A 19,847-nucleotide genomic window follows, 5' to 3' on the forward strand; every position below is an offset into this window, starting at 1 on the left:
TCTCAGCTGAAACTCTACAAGCCAGAAGAGTGTGGCACAATATATTTAAAGAACGTACAACCAATATTACTCGACATGGCAAGGATCTTATTCAGATTCAATGGAGAAATCAAAAGCTTTACAGACAAGCAAAAGCTAAAAGAATTCAGCACCAAGAAACCAGCCTTACAACAAATGATAGAGGAACTTCTCTAAGTGGGAAACACAAGAGAAGAAAAGGACTTACAAAAACAAACCCATAACAATTAAGAAAATTTTAATAGGAGCATACATATCGATAATTACCTTAAATGTGAATGGATTAAATGCTTCAACCAAAAGACACAAGCTGGCTAAGTGGATACAAAAATGAGACCTATATATATGCTGCCTACAAGAGACCCACTTCAGACCTAGGGACACATGCAGACTGAAAGTTGGGGATGGAAAAAGATATTCCATGCAAATGGAAATAAAAACAAAGCTGGAGTAGCAATACTCATATCAGATAAAATAGATTTTAAAATAAAGAATGTTACAAGGAACAAGGAAGGACACTACATAATGATCGTGTTAACAGCTATAAAAGAGGAAATTGACAGTAACACAATAATAGTAGGGTAATTTAACACCTCACTTACACCAATGGACAGATGATCCAGACAGAAACTTAATAAGGAAACACAAGCTTTAAATGATACATTAAACAAGAAGGACTTAATTGAGATTTATAGGGCATTCCATCCAAAAACAACAGAATACACTTTCTTCTCAAGTACACATGGAACCCTCTCCTGGGTAGATGATATCTTGGGTCAGAAATCAAACCTCGGTAAATGTAAGAAAATTAAAATCATATCAAGCATCTTTTCCAACAACAACGCTATGAGATTAGAAATAAATTACAGAGAAAAAAATTTAAAAAACACAAACAATGGAGGCTAAACAATACATTACTAATTAACCAAGAGATCACTGAAGAAATCAAAGAGGAAATCAAAAAATACCTAGAGACAAATTACAATGAAAACATGATGATCCAAAACCTATGGGATGCAGCAAAAACAGTTCTAAGAGGGAAGTTTATAGTAATACAATCTTACCTGAAGAAACAAGAAAAATCACAAATAAATAATCTAACCTTACACCTAAAGGAACTAGAGAACGAAGAACAAACAAAACTTAAAGTTAGTAGAAGGAAAGAAATAAAAAATGTCAGAGCAGAAATAAATGCAATAGAAATAAAGAAAACAACAACAAAAATCAATAAAACTAAAAGTTGGTTCTTTGAGAAGGTAAACAAGATTGATAAACCTTTAGCCAGACTCACCAAGAAAAAGAGGGAGAGGACTCAAATCATTAAAATTAGAAATGAAAAAGGAGAAGTTACAACAGACACTGCAGAAATACAAAGCATCATAAGAGAATACCACAAGCAACTCTATGTTAATAAACTGGACCACCTGGAAGAAATGAACAAATTTCTAGAACGGTATAACCTTCCAAAACTGAAACAGGAAGAAACAGAAAACATGAACAGAACAACCACAAGTAATGAAATTGAAATTGTAAATAAAAATCTTCCAAGAAACGAAGTCCAGGACCAGAGAGATGGCTTCATGGGTGAATTCTATCAAACATTTAGAGAAGAGCAAACATCCATCCTTCTCAAACTCTTCCTAAAAATTGCAGAGGAAGGAACACTCCCAAATTCATTCTAGGAGGCCACCATCATCCTGATACAAAAACCAGGCAAAGATGCTACAAAAAACGAAAATTACAGACTAATATCACTGATGAATATAGATGCAAAAATCCTCAACAAAATAGTAGCAAACAGAATCCAACAACACATTAAAAGGATCATACACCATGATCAAGTGGGATTTATCCCAAGGATGCAAGGATTCTTCAATATATGCAAATTAATCATTGTGAAATACCATATAAACCAATTGAAGAATAAAAACCATATGATCATCACAATAGATATAGAAAAAGCATTGGACAAATTTCAACACCCATTTATGGTCAAAATTCTCCAGAAAGTTGCCACAGAAGCAACCTACCTCAACATAATAAAGGCCATTATGACAAACCCTCAGCAAACATCATTCTCAATGGTGAAAAACTGAAAGTATTTCCTGTAATTTCAGGAAAAGAAAATGATGTCCACTTTCATCACTATTATTCAACATAATTTTGGAATTTCTAGTCATGGCAATCAGAGAAGAAAAAGAAGTAAAAGGGGTACAATTGGAAAAGAAGAAGTTAAATTGTCACTGTTTGCAGATGATATGATACTATACATAGATAATCCTAAAGATGCCACCTGAAAACTACTAGAGCTAATCAATAATTTGGTATAGCTGCAGGATACTAAATTAATGCACAGAAATCTCTTGCATTCCTATACAATAACAACGAAAAATCAGAAAGAGAAATTAAGGAAACAACCACATTCACGATTGCAACAAAAAGAATAAAATTCTTAGGAATAAACCTACTTAAGGAGGTAAAAGACCTGTATTCAGAAAACTATAAGACACTGACAAAAGAAATCAAAGATGGCACAAACAGATGGAGAGATATACCATGTTCTTGGACTGGAAGAATCAATATTGTGAAAAAGATCATATTACCCAAAGCAATCTACAAATTCAGTGTAAACCCTATCAAATTACTAATGGCATTTTTTACAGAACTAAAACAAAAAATCTTAAAATTTCTATGGAGACACAAAAGACCCTGAATAGTCAAAGCAATCTTGAGGGAAAAAAACAGAGCTGGAGGAATCAGACTCACTGACTTCAGACTATACTACAAAGCTACAGTAAACATGACAATATGGTACTGGCACAGAAACAGAAATATAGATCAATGGAACAGGGTAGAAAGCCAAGAGATAAACCCACACACTTATGGTCAACTAATCTATGACAAAGGAGGCAAGGGTATACAATGGAAAAAAGACAGTCTCTTCAATAAGTTGTGCTGGGAAAACTGACAGCTACATGTAAAAGAATGAAGTTAGAACACTCCCTATCACCATACACAAAAATAACCTCAAAATGAATTAAAGACCTAAATGTAAGACTGGACAGTATAAAACTCTTAGAGGAAAACATAGGAGGAACACTCTGATATAAATCACAGCAAGGTCGTTTTTGACCCATCTCCTAACATAATGGATATAAAAACAAAAATAAACAAATGGGACCTAATGAAACCTAAAAGCTTTTGTACAGCAAAGGAAACTGCAAACAAGTCAAAAAGACAACCCTCAGAATGGCAGAAAATATTTGCAAATGAAACAACCAACAAAGGATTTAACTCTAAAATATATAAACAACTCATGCAGCACAATATTAAAAAAAAATTAAGCCAACCAAAAAATGGGCAGAAGACCTAAATAGACATTCATCCAAAGAAGACATGCAGATGGCCAAGAATCACATGAAAAGCTGCTCAACATCACTAATTATTAGAGAAATGCAAAACAATACTACAGTGAGGTATCACTTCACACTGGTTAGAATGGGCATCATCAGAAAATCTACAAACAACAAATGCTGGAGAGGGTGTGGAGAAAAGGGAACCTTCTTGCACTGTTGGTGGGAATGTAAATTGATACAGCCATTATGGAGAACAGTATGGAGTTTCCTTAAAAAACTAAAAGTAGAACTACCATATGACCCATCAATCCCAGTATTGGACATATACCCAGAGAAAACCACAATTCAAAAAGGCACATGCACCCCAATGTTCATAGCAGCACTATTTACAATAGCCAGGTCATGGAAGCAACCTAAGTGCCCATCGACAGACTAATGGATAAAGAAGATATGGTACAAATATACAATGGAATATTACTCAACCATAAGAAGGGACATAATTGGGTCATTTGTAGAGATGTGGATGGACCTAGAGACTGTCATATAGAGTGAAGTCAGAAATAGAAAAACAAATATTGTACATTAACCCATATATGTGGAATCTAGAAAAATGGTACAGATGAGCCTGTTTGCACGGCAGAAATAGACACAGATGTAGAGAACAAATGTATGGACACCAAGGGGGGAAAGCATGGTGGGGAGGGGTGGTGGTGGTGGTGGGATGAATTGGGAGATAGGGATTGACATATATACACTAATATGTATAAAATGGAAAACTACTAAGAACCTGCTTTATAAAATAAATAAATAAAATTAAAAATAAACAACAAGGGCTAATTATAGCACAGGAAATTTTACATTCAGTACTTTGTAATAACTTATAGTGAAGAAGAATATGAAAAAGTATATATATGTGTGTGTGTGTGTGTGTGTGTGTGTGTATGCATAACTACTTTGATCATACCTGAAACATTGAAAGTCAGCTATATTTCAAAAATATATATTTTTAAAATAGTGTGGTCTGTCAGAGGGCCATTCCTGTCCACCCTAGTTCTGAGGATGATATTGAAAGGTAGATTTGGCAAGAATATTAATTAAGAAATCCATGTGAAGTTCACACATTCTTAGGCCAACTGGCTCCTGTTCACCAAATTAAAGGCTTATGAAAGGTCAGTAAAAGTGGGAAAAAGTTTAAAAAAAAAATTTAATTTAACTGTGTGTGTTCACTTTCCTAGAGATTAGATCTCAAAATTATTAATAACATTTTGAAAGTGCAATGAAAATCAGAAGTGCTATGGATTACTATATTATTGCTTTTACATGTTCAATTATCGTTCTATTACATAAATTACATTAGAGATAACAAAATGAGTAAAACAGTACTTGGAATACGGTAAGAATTCAATAAATGTCAAATGTTATTTTTATCATTTCTGGTATTATTATTAATTTATTTACAGCTGTCGCATTTTCCATTTGGATGAAAGCAAAGGTCTAATGATAAAATCATGTAAAATTAGAAAGCAAATTTTTATAATAAACATTTTAAATTTGGTGGAAGATAGGCAATTTCTAAAGTTTCAATAATCTTCGAAGCCCAGTTGGATGTGTCACTTGCCAAGAAAATGTCATCTTAATTAATCTGTGTTGACAAGGCTGAATACATTTGCTTTCTTTTTGGAAAGTTTCACCTTACATATTATAAGGAACAACAATGAATGCATTCTTTCACTTAAGTCTATTCTTTTAGTATATCAAATACTCATCGTTAGCTTAGCTATAAATGTCCTTGACTTATTGTCAACTGGTGCTGGTGTGATGACTTTTTAGCTACGTGCCCCTCACTTTTTTTTTTTTGGCCAAATTCTGTCATAGCTGGTATTTACATTTAACGACGTGAAACTGCCATTTTTGACTTACAAAAATGACAATTTAATATGGCTCAACCAAATACATAGACTGTCCAAAAGACATAGTTACACTAGATTATGGTTTTTAAGAAGTTGTTTCTAAGTAGAAAAAAGACTACTTCCTATACATTCCCACTATCCTTCGATGACTTTGAATGGTCATCTTTTCTTACAGTCATGTAAAAATCCCTGAATTCATGACAATATCTTAAAAGGATGTATTGATATCTACTTTAACACCAACCTTCTTTTGCTAAGAGCCTACTTGCCACACATGTATCTTTTGTGCTCAGTAAATACAAATCCACAGCATAATTTCTAACTGTAACATTCTTTGAGAGTTAAATGCCATTTTGCAGAGAACATTTACCTGTACAACTGGCAGAGTAAATGTCATGTTTTTTATGCAGGTCTAGATACAAATACAGTACAGACACTTAGACAAGAGAAACTAAGAGAGCAGATGATGTATGATAGCTGCATTGTTTTCTGAACGTAGACAGGTTAAAGGAAAATGTACAAATGCTCACAAAAGTAACCTTTGCCTTTGTGGAGCATTATTATGTAGAAAAACACATGGGGGAGTTGAGGAAGATGGCGGAAGAGTAAAACGCGGAGATCACCTTCCTCCCCACAGATACATCAGAAATACATCTACACGTGGAACTGCTCCTATAGAACACAAACTGAACGCTGACAGAAGAACTCAGACCTCCCAAAAGGCAAGAAACTCCCCACGTACCTGGGTAGGGCAAAAGAAAAAAGAAAAAAACAGAGACAAAAGAATAGGGATTGGACCTGCACCAGTGGGAGGGAGCTGTGATGGCAGAAAGGTTTCCACACACTAAGAAGTTCCTTCGCAGGTGGAGACTGTGGGTGGCAGAGGGAGGAGCTTCGAAGTCACAGAGGAGAGGGCAGCCACAGGGGTGCAGAGGGCAAAGCGGAGAGATTCCCGCACAGAGGATCTGTGCCAACCAGCACTCACCAGCCCGAGAGGCTTGACTGCTCACCCACTGGGACGGGCGGGGGCTGGGAGCTAAGGCTTGGGCTTCTGTCGGATCGCAGGGAGAGGACTGTCTGCATGAACACAGCCTGAAGGGGCTAGTGCATCACGGCTAGTCGGGAGGAAGTCCAGGAAAAAGTCTGGACCTGCGGAAGAGGCAAGAGACTTTTTATTCCCTCTTTGTTTCCTGGTGCGCAAGTAGAGGGGATTAACAGCGCTGCTTAAAGGAACTCCAGAGACCAGCACAAGCCTTGGCTAACAGTGCGGCCCCAGAGACGGGCATGAGACACTAAGGCTGCTGCTGCTGCCACCAAGAAGCCTGTGTGCGAACACAGGTCACTATCCACACCTCCCCTCCCGGGAGTCTGTGCAGCCCGCCACTGCCAGGGTTCCATGATCCAGGGACAACTTTCCAGGGATAACTCACGGCACGCCTCAGGCTTGTGCAATTTCATGCTGGCCTCTGTGGGGGGCCCACAGGCCTGAGTGAGCCAGAGTTACTCAATCAGGTGTTCCTTTAACCCCGTCATGTCTCAACGAAGAACAGACGCCCAAAGGCGACCTACATGCAGAGGCGAGGCCAAATCCAAAGCTGAACCCCAGGAGTTGTGAGAACAAAGAAGAGAAAGGGAAATCCCTCGCAGCAGCCTCAGGAGCAGCGGATTAAAGCTCCACAATCAACTTGATGTACCCTGCATCTGTGGAATACCTGAATAGATAATGAAATCATCCCAACTTGTGGAGGTGGACTTTGGGAGCAAGATATATTATTTTTCCCCTTTTCCTCATTCTGTGAGTGTGTATGTATGCTTCTGTGTGAGATTTTGTCTGTATAGCTTTGCTTTCACCATTTGTCCTAGGGCTCTGTCCATCCGTTTTTTTGTTTGTTTGTTTGTTTGTTTTATTTCCTTTTTGTTGTTTGTTTCTTTTTTTTACTTTAAATATTTTTTATCTTAATAATTATTTTTTATTTTAATAACTTTATCTTTATTTTATTTTATCCTCTTTCTTTCTTTCTTTCTTTCTTTCTTTCTTTCTATTTTTTCTCCCTTTTATTCTGAGCCATGTGGATGAAAGGCTCTTGGAGCTCTAGCCAGGAGTCAGTGCTGTGCCTCTGAGGTGGGAGAGCCAACTTCAGGACACTGGTCCACAAGAGACCACCCAGCTCCACGTAATATCAAACTGCCAAAATCTCCCAGAGATCTCCATCTCAACACCAAGACCCAGCTTCACTCAATGACCAGCAAGGGTATGGTACTGGCACAAAAACAGAAATATAGATCAATGGAATAGGATAGAAAACCCAGAGATAAACCCATGCACATATGGACACCTTATCTTTGATAAAGGTGGCAGGAACATACAGTGGAGAAAGGACAGCATCTTCAATAAGGGGTGCTGGGAAAACTGGACAGGTACATGTAAAAGTATGAGATTAGATCACTCCCTAACACCATACACAAAAATAAGCTCAAAATGGATTAAAGACCTAAATGTAAGGCCAGAAACTATCAAACTCTTAGAGGAAAACATAGGCAGAACACTCTATGACATAAATCACAGCAAGATCCTTCTTGACCCATCTCCTAGAGTAATGGAGATAAAAACAAAAATAAACAAATGGGACCTAATGAAACTTCAAAGCTTTTGCACAGCAAAGGAAACCATAAACAAGACCAAAAGACAACCCTCAGAATGGGAGAAAATATTTGCAAATGAATCAACTGACAAAGGATTAATCTCCAAAATTTACAGGCAGCTCATGCAGCTCAATAACAAAAAAATAAACAACCCAATCCAAAAATGGGCAGAAGACCTAAATAGACATTTCTCCAAAGAAGATATACAGACTGCCAACAAACACATGAAAGAATGCTCAACATCATTAATCATTAGAGAAATGCAAATCAAAACTACAATGAGATATCATCTCACACCAGTCAGAATGGCCATCATCAAAAAATCTAGAAACAATAAATGCTGGAGAGGGTGTGGAGAAAAGGGAACACTCTTGCACTGCTGGTGGGAATGTGAATTGGTTCAGCCACTATGGAGAACAGTATGGAGGTTCCTTAAAAAACTACAAATAGAACTACCATATGACCCAGCAATCCCACTACTAGGTATATACCCTGAGGAAACCAGAATTCAGAAAGAGTCATGTACCAAAATGTTCATTGCAGCTCTATTTACAATAGCCCGGAGATGGAAACAACCTAAGTGCCCGTCGTCGGATGAATGGATAAAGAAGATGTGGCACATATATACAATGGAATATTACTCAGCCATAAAAAGAAACGAAATTGAGCTATTTGTAATGAGGTGGATAGATCTAGAGTCTGTCATACAGAGTGAAGTAAGTCAGAAAGAGAAGGACAAATACCGTATGCTAACACATATATATGGAATTTAAGAAAAAAAAATGTTATGAAGAACCTAGGGGTAAAACAGGAATAAAGACACAGACCTACTGGAGAACAGACTTGAGGATATGGGGAGGGGGAAGGGTGAGGTGTGATAGGGCGAGAGAGAGACATGGACATATATATACTAACAAATGTAAGGTAGATAGCCAGTGGGAAGCAGCCGCATGGTACAGGGATACCTGATCGGTTCTTTGTGGCTGCCTGGAGGGGTAGGATAGGGAGGGTGGGAGGGAGGGAGACAAAGAGGGAAGAGATATGGGAACATATGTATATGTATAACTGATTCACTCTGTTATAAAGCAGAAACTAACACACCATTGTAAAGCAATTATACCCCAATAAAGATGTTAAAAAAAAAAAAATGACCAGCAAGGTACAGTGCTGGACACCCAATGTCAAACAACTAGCAAGACAGGAACACAACACCACCCATTAGCACAGAGGCTGTCTAAAATCATCATAAGCCCACAGACACCCCCAAACACACTACCAGACATGGTCCTGCCCACCAGAAAGACAAGATCCAGCCTTATCCACCAGAACACAGGCATTAGACCCCTCCACCAGGAAGCCTACATAACCCACTGAACAAACCTTAACCACTGGGGAAAGACACCAAAAACAATGGGAACTACGAAACTGCAGCCTGCAAAAAGGAGACCCCACACGCAGTAAGATAAGCAAAATGAGAAGACAGAAAAACACAAAGCATATGAAGGAGCAAGGTAAAAACCCACCAGACCTAACAAATGAAGAGGAAATAGGCAGTCTACCTGAAAAAGAATTCTGAATAATGATAGTAAAGAAGATCCAAAATCTTGTAAATAGAATAGAGAAAATGCAAGAAACATTTAACAAGGACGTAGAAGAACTAAAGAGGAAATAAGCAAAGATGAACAACACAGTAAATGAAATTCAAAATACTCTAGAAGGGATCAACAGCAGAATAACTGAGGTAGAAGAATGGATCAGTGACTGGGAAGATAAAATAGTGGAAACAACGATTGCAGAGCAGAATAAAGAAAAAAGAATGAAAAGAAATGAGGGTAGTCTCAGAGACCTCTGGGACAACATTAAATGCACCAACATTCGAATTATAGGGGTCCCAGAAAAGAGGAGAAAAAAAAGGGACTGAGAAAATATTTGAAGAGATTATAGCTGAAAGCTTCCCTAATATGGGAAAGGAAATAGTTAATCAAGTCCAGGAAGCACAGAGAGTCCCATACAGGATAAATCCAAGGAGAAACACATCGAGACACATATTAATCAAACTGTCAAAAATTAAATACAACAAAAACATATTAAAAGCAGCATGGAAAAAACAATAAATAACACACAAGGGAATCCCCATAAGGTTAACAGCTGATCTTTCAGCAGAAATTCTGCAAGCCAGAAGGGACTCGCAGGACGTATTTAAAGTGATGAAGGAGAAAAAACTACAACCAGCAAGGATCTCATTCAAATTTGATGGAGAAATTAAAACCTTTTCAGACAAGCAAAAGCTACTAGAATTCAGCACCACTAAACCAGATTTACAACAAATGCTAAAGGAACTCCTCTAGGCAAGAAACACAAGAGAAGGAAAAGACATACAATAACAAACCCAAAAGAATTAAGAAAATGGGAATAGGAACATACATATCGAAAATTACCTTAAGTGTAAATGGATTAAATGCTCCCACCAAAAGACACAGACTGGCTGAATGGATACAAAAACAAGACCCATATATATATGCTGTCTACAAGAGACCCATTTCAGACCTAGGGACACATACCGACTGAAAGTGAGGGGATGGAAAAAGATATTCCATGCAAATGGAAATCAAAAGAAAGCTGGAGTAGCAATTCTCATATCAGACAAAATAGACTTTAAAATAAAGAATATTACAAGAGACAAAGAAGGACACTACATAATGATCAAGGGATCGATCCAAGAAGAAGATATATCAATTATAAATATTTATGCACCCAACTTAGGAGCACTTCAATACATAAGGCAAATACTAACAGCAGTAAAAGGGGAAATCAAAAGTAACATGATCATAGTAGGGGACTTTAACAAACCACTTTCACCAATGGACAGATCATCCAAAATGAAAATAAATAAGGAAACACAAACTTTAATGATGCACTAAACAGGATGGACTCAATTGATACTTATAGGACATACCATCCAAAATCAACAGAATACACATTTTTCTCAAGTGCTCATGGAACATTCTGTAGGAGAGATCATATTTTGGGCCACAAATCAAGCCTTGGAAAATTTAAGAAAATTGAAATTGTATCAATTATCTTATCCGACCACAACATTATGAGAATAGATATCAATTACAGGAAAAGATATGTAAAAATTACAAACACATGGAGGCTAAACAGTACACTACTTAATAACCAGCTGATCACTGAAGAAATCAAAGAGGAAATCAGAATATACCTAGAAACAAATGACAATGGAGACACGACGACCCAAAATCCATGGAATGCAGCAAAAACAGTTCTAAGAGGGAAGTTTATAGCAATAAAATCCTACCTTGAGAAACAGGATATGTCTCAAATAAACAACCTAACCTTGTACCTAAAGCAATTAGAGAAAGAAGAACAAAAAACATGCAAAGTTAGCAAAAGGAAAGAAATCATAAATATCAGATCAGAAATGAATTTAAAATAAATGAAGGAACTGATACCAAAGATCAATAAAACTACAAGCTGTTTCTTTGAGAAGATAAATAAAATTGATAAACAATTAGCCAGACTCATCAAGAAAAAAAGGGAGAAGACTCAAATCTATATAATTAGAAATGAAAAAGGAGAAGTAACAACTGACACTGCAGAAATACAAAAGATCATGAGATATTACTACAAGCAACTCTATGCCAATAAAATGGACAACCTGGAAGAAATGGACAAATACTTAGAAATGCACAACCTGAAAAGACTGAACCAGGAAGAAATAGAAAATATGAGCAGACCAATCACAAGAACTGAAATTGAAACTGTGACTAAAAATTTTCCTACAAACAAAAGCCTAGGACCAGATGGCTTCACAGGTGAATTCTATCAAACATTTAAAGAAGAGATAACATCTATTCTTCTCAAACTCTTTCAAAATATAGCAGAGGGAGGAATACTCCCAAACTCATTCTACAAGGCCACCATCACCCTGATACCAAAACCAGACAAAGATGTCACAAAGAAAGAAAACTACAGGCCAATATCACTGATGAACATAGATGCAAAAATCCTCAACAAAATACTAGCAAACAGAATCCAAAAGCATTTTAAAAGGATCATACACCATTATCAAGTGGGATTTATTCCAGGAATTCAAGGATACTTCAATATATGCAAATCAATCAACGCAATACACCCTATTAACAAATTGAAGGAAAAAAAAACATATCATCATCTCAACACATGCAGAGAAAGCTTTCAACAAAATTCAACACCCATTTATTATAAAACCCTGCAGAAAGTAGGCATAGAGGGAAATTTCCTCAACATAATAAAGGCCATATATGATAAAACCACAGCCAACATCACCTTTAATGGTGATAAACTGAAACCATTTCCACTAAGATCAGGAACAAGACAAGGTTGCCCACTCTCCCCACTATTATTCAACATAGTTTTGGAAGTTTTATCCACAGCAATCAGAGAAGAAAAAGAAATAAAAGGAATCCAAATCAGAAAAGAAGAAGTAAAGCTGTCACTGTTTGCAGATGACATGATACTCTACATAGAGAATCCAAAGATGCTACCAGAAAACTTCTACAGCTAATCAATGAATTTGGTAAAAGAGCAGGATACAAAATTAATGCACAGAAATCTCTGGCGTTTCTGTACACTAATGATGAAAAATCAGAAAGTGAAATTAAGAAAACACTCCCTTTTACCATTGCAACAAAGAGACTAAAATATCTAGGAATAAACCTACCTAAGGAGACAAAAGACCTGTATTGAGAAAATTATAAGACACTGATGAAAGAAATTAGAGATGATACAAATAGATGGAGAGATATACCATGTTCTTGGATTGGAAGAATCAACATTGTGAAAATGACTCTACTACCCAAAGCAATCTACAGATTCAATGCAATCCCTATCAAACTATCACTGGCATTTTTCACAGAACTAGAACAAAAAATTTCAAAATTTGTATGGAAACACATAAGATCCTGAATAGCAAAAGCAATCTTGAGAACGAAAAATGGAGCTGGAGGAATCAGACTTCCTGACTTCAGAGTATACTACAAAGCTACAGTAATCAAGACAGTATTGTACTGGCACAAAAACAGAAATATAGATCAATGGAACAGGATAGAAAGCCCAGAGATAAACCCACACACATATGGTCACCTTATCTTTGATAAAGGAGGCAAGAATATACAGGCGAGAAAAGACAGCCTCTTCAATAAATTGTGCTGGGAAAATTGGACAGGTACGTGTAAAAGTATGAAATTAGAACACTCCCTAACACCATACACAAAAATAAACTAAAAATGGATTAAAGACCTAAATGTAAGGTCAGACACTATGAAACTCTTAGAGGCAAACATAGGCAGAACACTCTATGACATAAATCACAGCAAGATCCTTTTTGACCCACCTCCTAGAGAAATGGAAATAAAAACAGAAACAAATGGGACCTAATGAAACTTAAAAGCTTTTGCACAGCAAAATAAGCCATATACAAGACCAAAAGACAACACTCAGAATGGGAGAAAATATTTTCAAATGAAGCAACTGACAAAGGATTAATCTCCAAGATTTACAAGCAGCTCATGCAGCTCAACAACGAAACATAAAACAACCCAATCCAAAAATGGGCAGAAGACCTAAATAGACATTTCTCCAAAGAAGATATACAGATTGCCCACAAACACATGAAAGAATGCTCAACATCATTAATCATTAGAGAAATGCAAATCAAAACTACAATGAGATATCACCTCACACCAGTCAGAATGGCCATCATTCAAAAATCTAGAAACAGTAAATACTGGAGAGGGTGTATAGAAAAGGGAGCACTCTTTCACTGTTGTTGGGAATGTAAATCGATACAGCCACCATGGAGAACAATATGGAGATTCCTTAAAAAACTAAAAATAGAATTACCATACCACCCAGCAACCTCACTACTGTGCATATACCCTGAGAAAAAACATAATTCAAAAAGTGTCATGTACCTAAATGTTCATTGCAGCTCTTACGATAGCCAGGACATGCAAGCAACTTAAGTGTCCATCATCAGATGAATGGATAAACAAGATGTGGCACATATATACAATGCAATATTACTCAGCCATAAAAAGAAACCAAATTGAGATATTTGTCATGAGGTGAATGGACCTAGAGTCGGTCACACAGAGCAAAGTAAGTCAGAAAGAGAAAAACAAATACCGTATGCTAATACATAAATATGGAATCTAAGAAAAAAGAAAAATAAAGGTCTTGAAGGACTTAGGGATAAGATGGGAATAAAGACACAGACCTCTTAGAGAATGGACTTGAGGATATGGGGAGGGGGAAGGGTAAGCTGGGACAAAGTGAGAGAGTGGCATGAACATATATACACTACCAAACGTAAAATAGGTAGCTAGTGGGAAGCAGCTGCATAGCAGAGGGAGATCAGCTCAGTGCTTTGTGACAGCCTAGAAGGGTGGGATAGGGAGGGTGGGAGGGAGGGAGACTCAAGAGGGAAGAGATATGGGAACATATGTATATGTATAACTGATTCACTTTGTTATAAAGCAGAAACTAACACACCATTGTAAAACAATTATACTCCAATAAAAATGTTAAAAAAAAAAGAAAAAAAGAGAAAAAGAAAAACACATGGAGGAGAGGGAGAGAGAGAGAGCGAGAGAAATGAATAAGTATTCCCACAGGCAGAATCAGTTGCAGGCTGGATCCTGTAAAAGTAAAGTAAATGATTAAGGATGCTGGGCTGACCGATATGCATTTCCATATAAGGTCAATTTGTATCAAAGGTGTTATCAGTCAGCCTGTACAGCTCTGCTCCCAAACTGACAACTATGGTCCCGTTAGGCTCAATCAGACCATCCTGATTCTATCCATGAAGACATGATTCCATGGAGGAATATATAATGTAACAAATTATCAATCCATACCTGTTATAGAATTCATATAAAGAACTTGAGAGAAAAAATGACTGGAGAAATTGCAGATGTCAGAGCAGAATTCCCAATAAGCATTAATAACAGAGAAATCAGGGTTTGAATTTAATAGTGTCCTCCAGGAAGGACAGCAGTCTGTGTCTTTCTGACCATTCCTTAAGAAGTCTTATAACAATTCTATAAAACTATAAATTTATTTTTTTCTCATTGCAAGATTTTTAAAGAGAGAGAGAGTCTTAACATATCAAGAATACAAGGATATTTATAATATGATAAATCAGAAAATATTCGTATTTGAATAATATCTTTCTGACCTCTGGATGACTGCTGTTTGATTGTCTTGCAGTTAATGATTGAATACCTTGCCTACTATAAAGTGTAATGAATTTTATGCATTCTTACAATTGTCATTTAAAAAAAATATTGCATGAGTCACTTAAAAGTGTGGATAGTGTTTCTTAAAAGTTAATAAATACATTTTATATCTCCATTTAGTTATACATAAAATGTATGATTCCACTTAATTCTACTGGCTTGGCCAAAAAGTTCGTTCGGGTTTTTCCATAACATCTTATGGAAAAACCTAAGAACTTTTTGGCCAGCCCAATATGTTTGACTCTACTCTTCCAATGCTCCTGATCCTTTTTCTTTCCAATTTTGTTTTTTGAAGTATATTTCATTTACAATGGTGTGTTAGTTTCAGGTATACAGCAAAGTGATTCAGTTATACATATATACTCATCTATTCTTTTTCAGATTATTTTCCATTATAGGTTATTACAAGATATTGAATATAGTTCCCTGTGCTATACAGTAGGCCCTTGTTTTTTATCTATTTTATATATAGTAGTGTGTATCTGTTAATACCAATCTCACATCTTTTCATTAATTCAACATTGCCTTCTTTGTGGTCCTCCAATATCCCAGTTACCTCAGGGACTCTGCACATGCCGTTTCTGCCTGAACTATCCAGGAAGCAGAGTTTTCTCCTTCATTTCCTTTGGGTGTCTGATCAACTGTCACCTTAATCACCTTGGCTTTTCCTGACTGACTACCCCATAGAAAATAACAATTTTCTACCTCACCTTCCAAAACTCCCTTTCCCTTTTTTGCTCTATCTTTTTTCCATAGCACTTAGCATCTATATTTATTTGTGTGTCATCTTCCCTTCTCCAGTAGAATTTTGTTTTGTTCATTGCTACAGCCATAGCACTTGAGCAGTGTCTGAAGGTAATATAACAGGTGATCAATAAATATATATTTAATGATTAATCATTATTAGTCTGTGATGGATTGTTATGGGTGAAGCATTTCTTTATGCTCTGAGAATGCTTCAAGAAAGAGTAAAAGGTACTTCACATAAAAAAAATCTTAGATTAGTGGAATAAACAATTTTCAATGTATATGACAGAATATAGAAAGTGTAAATAAAATTACAATTTACCATCTGAAAAAAAGAACAAAAAGATAAGTTTGACTTGGAAACTGGGGGAACCTTTAAGAAGGAGATGACATTTGAGTGACACCTCTGCCAGAGATGATTTCTATACATGAAGATGCAAGTGAAGGCCACCCATCAACAGGAAAATGTATGGGCAAAGACATGGACATGAGAGAGTATGAATGTTTGGGATAATGAAGTAGCCCAATAAAGGCTAGAACATAGTATCAGGAAGGAAGTATGCACTGAGTGACAATGATATAAATGTCTGTGTTATAAGGTCGTGGTTGTATTTCATTTTCTAGTTCAGCAGTTCCTAATATTTGAGAATATGAGAACACCTTTTTTAAACATTGAAACACAATGAGGTCCCTGTATGATATAGCTGTTAAAAATAAAATATAAAACATATGGCATTAAAAGCTATTAAAATTTACTATGACCTTTTAAATATATTAGTTTTCATTAGAACCAAAAAATAGTATATGGATATATAGGTATGTGTACATGATATACATATGGGGGGTATATGTATATTTTCATCATTGTACAGGCAGTGATTAATATTCATATGGATTCTAGGACCTCTTACAGTAAATCCATGGTCACATGGATCTGAAGCACATGAGCCCAGAGCCACAGTTTAGGCAATGAGAACTTGTCACACGTCTTCGAGTAGAAGACTTACTTGATGAGGCCTATGTTGTGAAAGCACTGAGGGTTAGAGATGGAAGACACCTTAGAAAACGTGTTCTCTGCACTGTCTGCTGAAGTTATAGAAGAAGAAATTGCAACCCACAGAGATAACAGACCTTGGTTGAGATTACAAGCAGAGAACTGTGACTAGTATTCAGATTTCTGAAGTGATCTCATCACATATTTCCATAATAAGATAGATAAAATCACCCAAACATATCATTAGCAATCAAAAGTGAATATCTGTTCCTAGTTAGTAATAAGATAAAACATTACATACCTAAAATTAGATATACACAGTTTTCTCTGCTGTGGTACAAGGATTGTAGTATTTTTCAAATTCTCTATCTAATATCACATGGATCCTACTCTAGTTTTTCTCTTAAGTCTGTATTTCAAGACACATTCATCTTTAAGAATTTATCTCCATGTCTCTTTTAAAAACAAAAAATTGTTTTCTTAAGGTCGTCTGGAATTTCAGCAAAAGAGATTACAGGTGTACCATGTTTTATACATAATAAGGATTTTTGAAAATTAAACATAAGCTGCACACTTCAATAAATAGATTGATTCAATATGTATAAAAATTCAATATTTAAATGCTAACAGAAAAATTTATACTGGTGATGATTTTCACCCCAACCTAATTTGTAAAAATAGGCTTACATATATTAGAGTTCCTTAAAGTGGTTTCTACCTGCCTGACTCTGGTGAAATCAACATCTGACACATGGAAACATTTTTTATTACCACTCGACCAATTCTGTATCTAACTGAAAGTCCTTATGTAGTTATGCATATGTAAGATCTGCTATCTTAATGAACATTGAAGCAGTTTATTTTCTATAACAATTGCTCCATCAAAAGCAAGGAAAAGGGGACTCTTCCCTTTCTTTCCTTCTCCTCTACAGGGAATTATACATAACTAATCTAGACATGAGTGAGGAATGGATTTCAGTCTCCCAGGAATTTCCAAAGACTTAGTGACATTTACACTTTAAAATGTCTTTTACAGGTATCTTTGCTCTCCTGCTTATTTTCAAATCCCTGGCATAATCATGTGCACCTTTCCTATTCCTCTTTTCAGAGCCTCTAAAAGAAAGTTGCATTATTTTTACTAAAGGACATTATATTAAATTGTTAGGGAATGAGAACATTAGAAAGTTTATTTATGTACTTTTCCAGTTAAAAAAAATATAAGAACATTTTCCTTCTTTCCCACATTGAAATTTGTTAAGTGTGCAATTATTGCTTTAACTGGATTACAATTACCTCTACGTTAGTTTATGCTTTTTACATGATCAAAAACACATAAAAGATATGACTGAAAATGGAAATGTACTATATTTTGGTGATGGGATAATTCAGATATTTTTATATACCCATTAGATAGCAAACAATTGTATTACATTCTGCTTTTGCAAATATTGTTAGTATAAGAAAGAAAGGCATTTAAGGATTCTATTTGCTTTGATTGCTAAGCTTTCTATATACCTTAACTTTATTATATTCTTGCTGTCCAATATTTTATATGATTAGAATATAGAAACAGTTAATGCAATGTAATACAGCTAACTGATACAATTAAACGTAAGTAACACATTAGTTTTTTTTTTTAAACTAAATCATTCAGTACACCCTACTGTGTTCATCCTGTATAATTATACATCTTCTGACTTGTCTCATGTAATTCACAATTTCTTCCTGCTGCTTAATTGCAGACTTCAGCAAGCACATTTTAGGGGTAGAAACTCAGTAAAATTTTTCTGAGAATCTTTTATTTGTCATGTGTATTAAGGCAATGATTACTCCCATGGAAAAAAAATGAGGGGGTGTACAAAAGATACAGGAGTAAAAGTGCAAGATGGTTTTCAAGTACATGCATAATTTAGATTCATTCTTGTGGGAGGAAATCACAAGGGAATTAATCAGCAATATATTTGTAGATTTTATACCCATAATTTTTATAAGAAAAATGTAGCAATTATTATATGTTGTTTCTCAATCACAAGAAAGAAATGGCATCAAAAGGCAATCAGGCATAGAAAATCAAACTGGCAGTCCTGTCCCTCAGAGCTTTCTGTGATGCATAAAACTTCTTGGAACAAGAGAAATATTAGTGTTCAGGTCTTCAGTGAAAAATGGACCAAAATGAGGTCATTCTCAAAAAAAAAATCACATGTCTATCATATTTTGGCCTTTTGATGGAGTAATTGTTGCTTATAGTCTTGCTATGTTTTAAAATATTTGATAACATCTAAAGACATCATAGGAATAATGAAAAAGTGCAGACTTTGACTATAGAACAAGTTGTAGTTACCTGTCTAAGATGGCAAACAGAGTCAGTGACAGGACACACTGGGCTAAATATGGTAATAATTACTTTAGGCAATGGAAAAGATAAAGTGATAAAGAGTTGGGCTTACTGGAGAGAGATGTGATTGGAAAGCTTTCCATGACAGGCATATTGTTTTACCATAAAACACAGTTTTATTATAAGACTCTTTGATTTTTAGCTAAATCCTAATGGCTTTCAGTTCCTAATCATCTTTGCTCTGGACTTTAGGCCAGGGTGATTTTGCTGCTCCTTTTCAGTCAGAATCAGTCCCTTTAGGTTAGATTACAGATGACTCCTTTTAACCCTTTGAAATGATGCCTGTAGTGAAGTATGACAAATATGCTCTGGTCCAAGAAGTTTGGCAATGAATATCTTGTTAAATATTCAGCTTGTCATTCACAATTTACTCTCTCCCCACCATTCAGAACTGTTTTATTTCCACTGAGAGTTATGATTGAAATTGGATGAATAAATATTTTTTTTTGTTTTTTTTTTAAAAAGGAGAGAGAGAGGGAAAGA

General features: G+C 35.8%; 1 protein-coding gene across 2 annotated transcripts in view; it reads right to left on the reverse strand.

Moving 5' to 3' along the window:
* Positions 1 to 19,847, reverse strand: part of RALYL (RALY RNA binding protein like) — a 509,227-nt gene that overhangs the window by 271,834 nt on the left and 217,546 nt on the right. The gene's annotated exons all lie outside the window — the stretch shown is intronic.

This window comes from Lipotes vexillifer, unplaced genomic scaffold (assembly GCF_000442215.2).
Source record: "Lipotes vexillifer unplaced genomic scaffold, Lipotes_vexillifer_v1.1 scaffold163, whole genome shotgun sequence".
NCBI classification, from domain to species: Eukaryota; Metazoa; Chordata; class Mammalia; order Artiodactyla; family Lipotidae; genus Lipotes; species Lipotes vexillifer.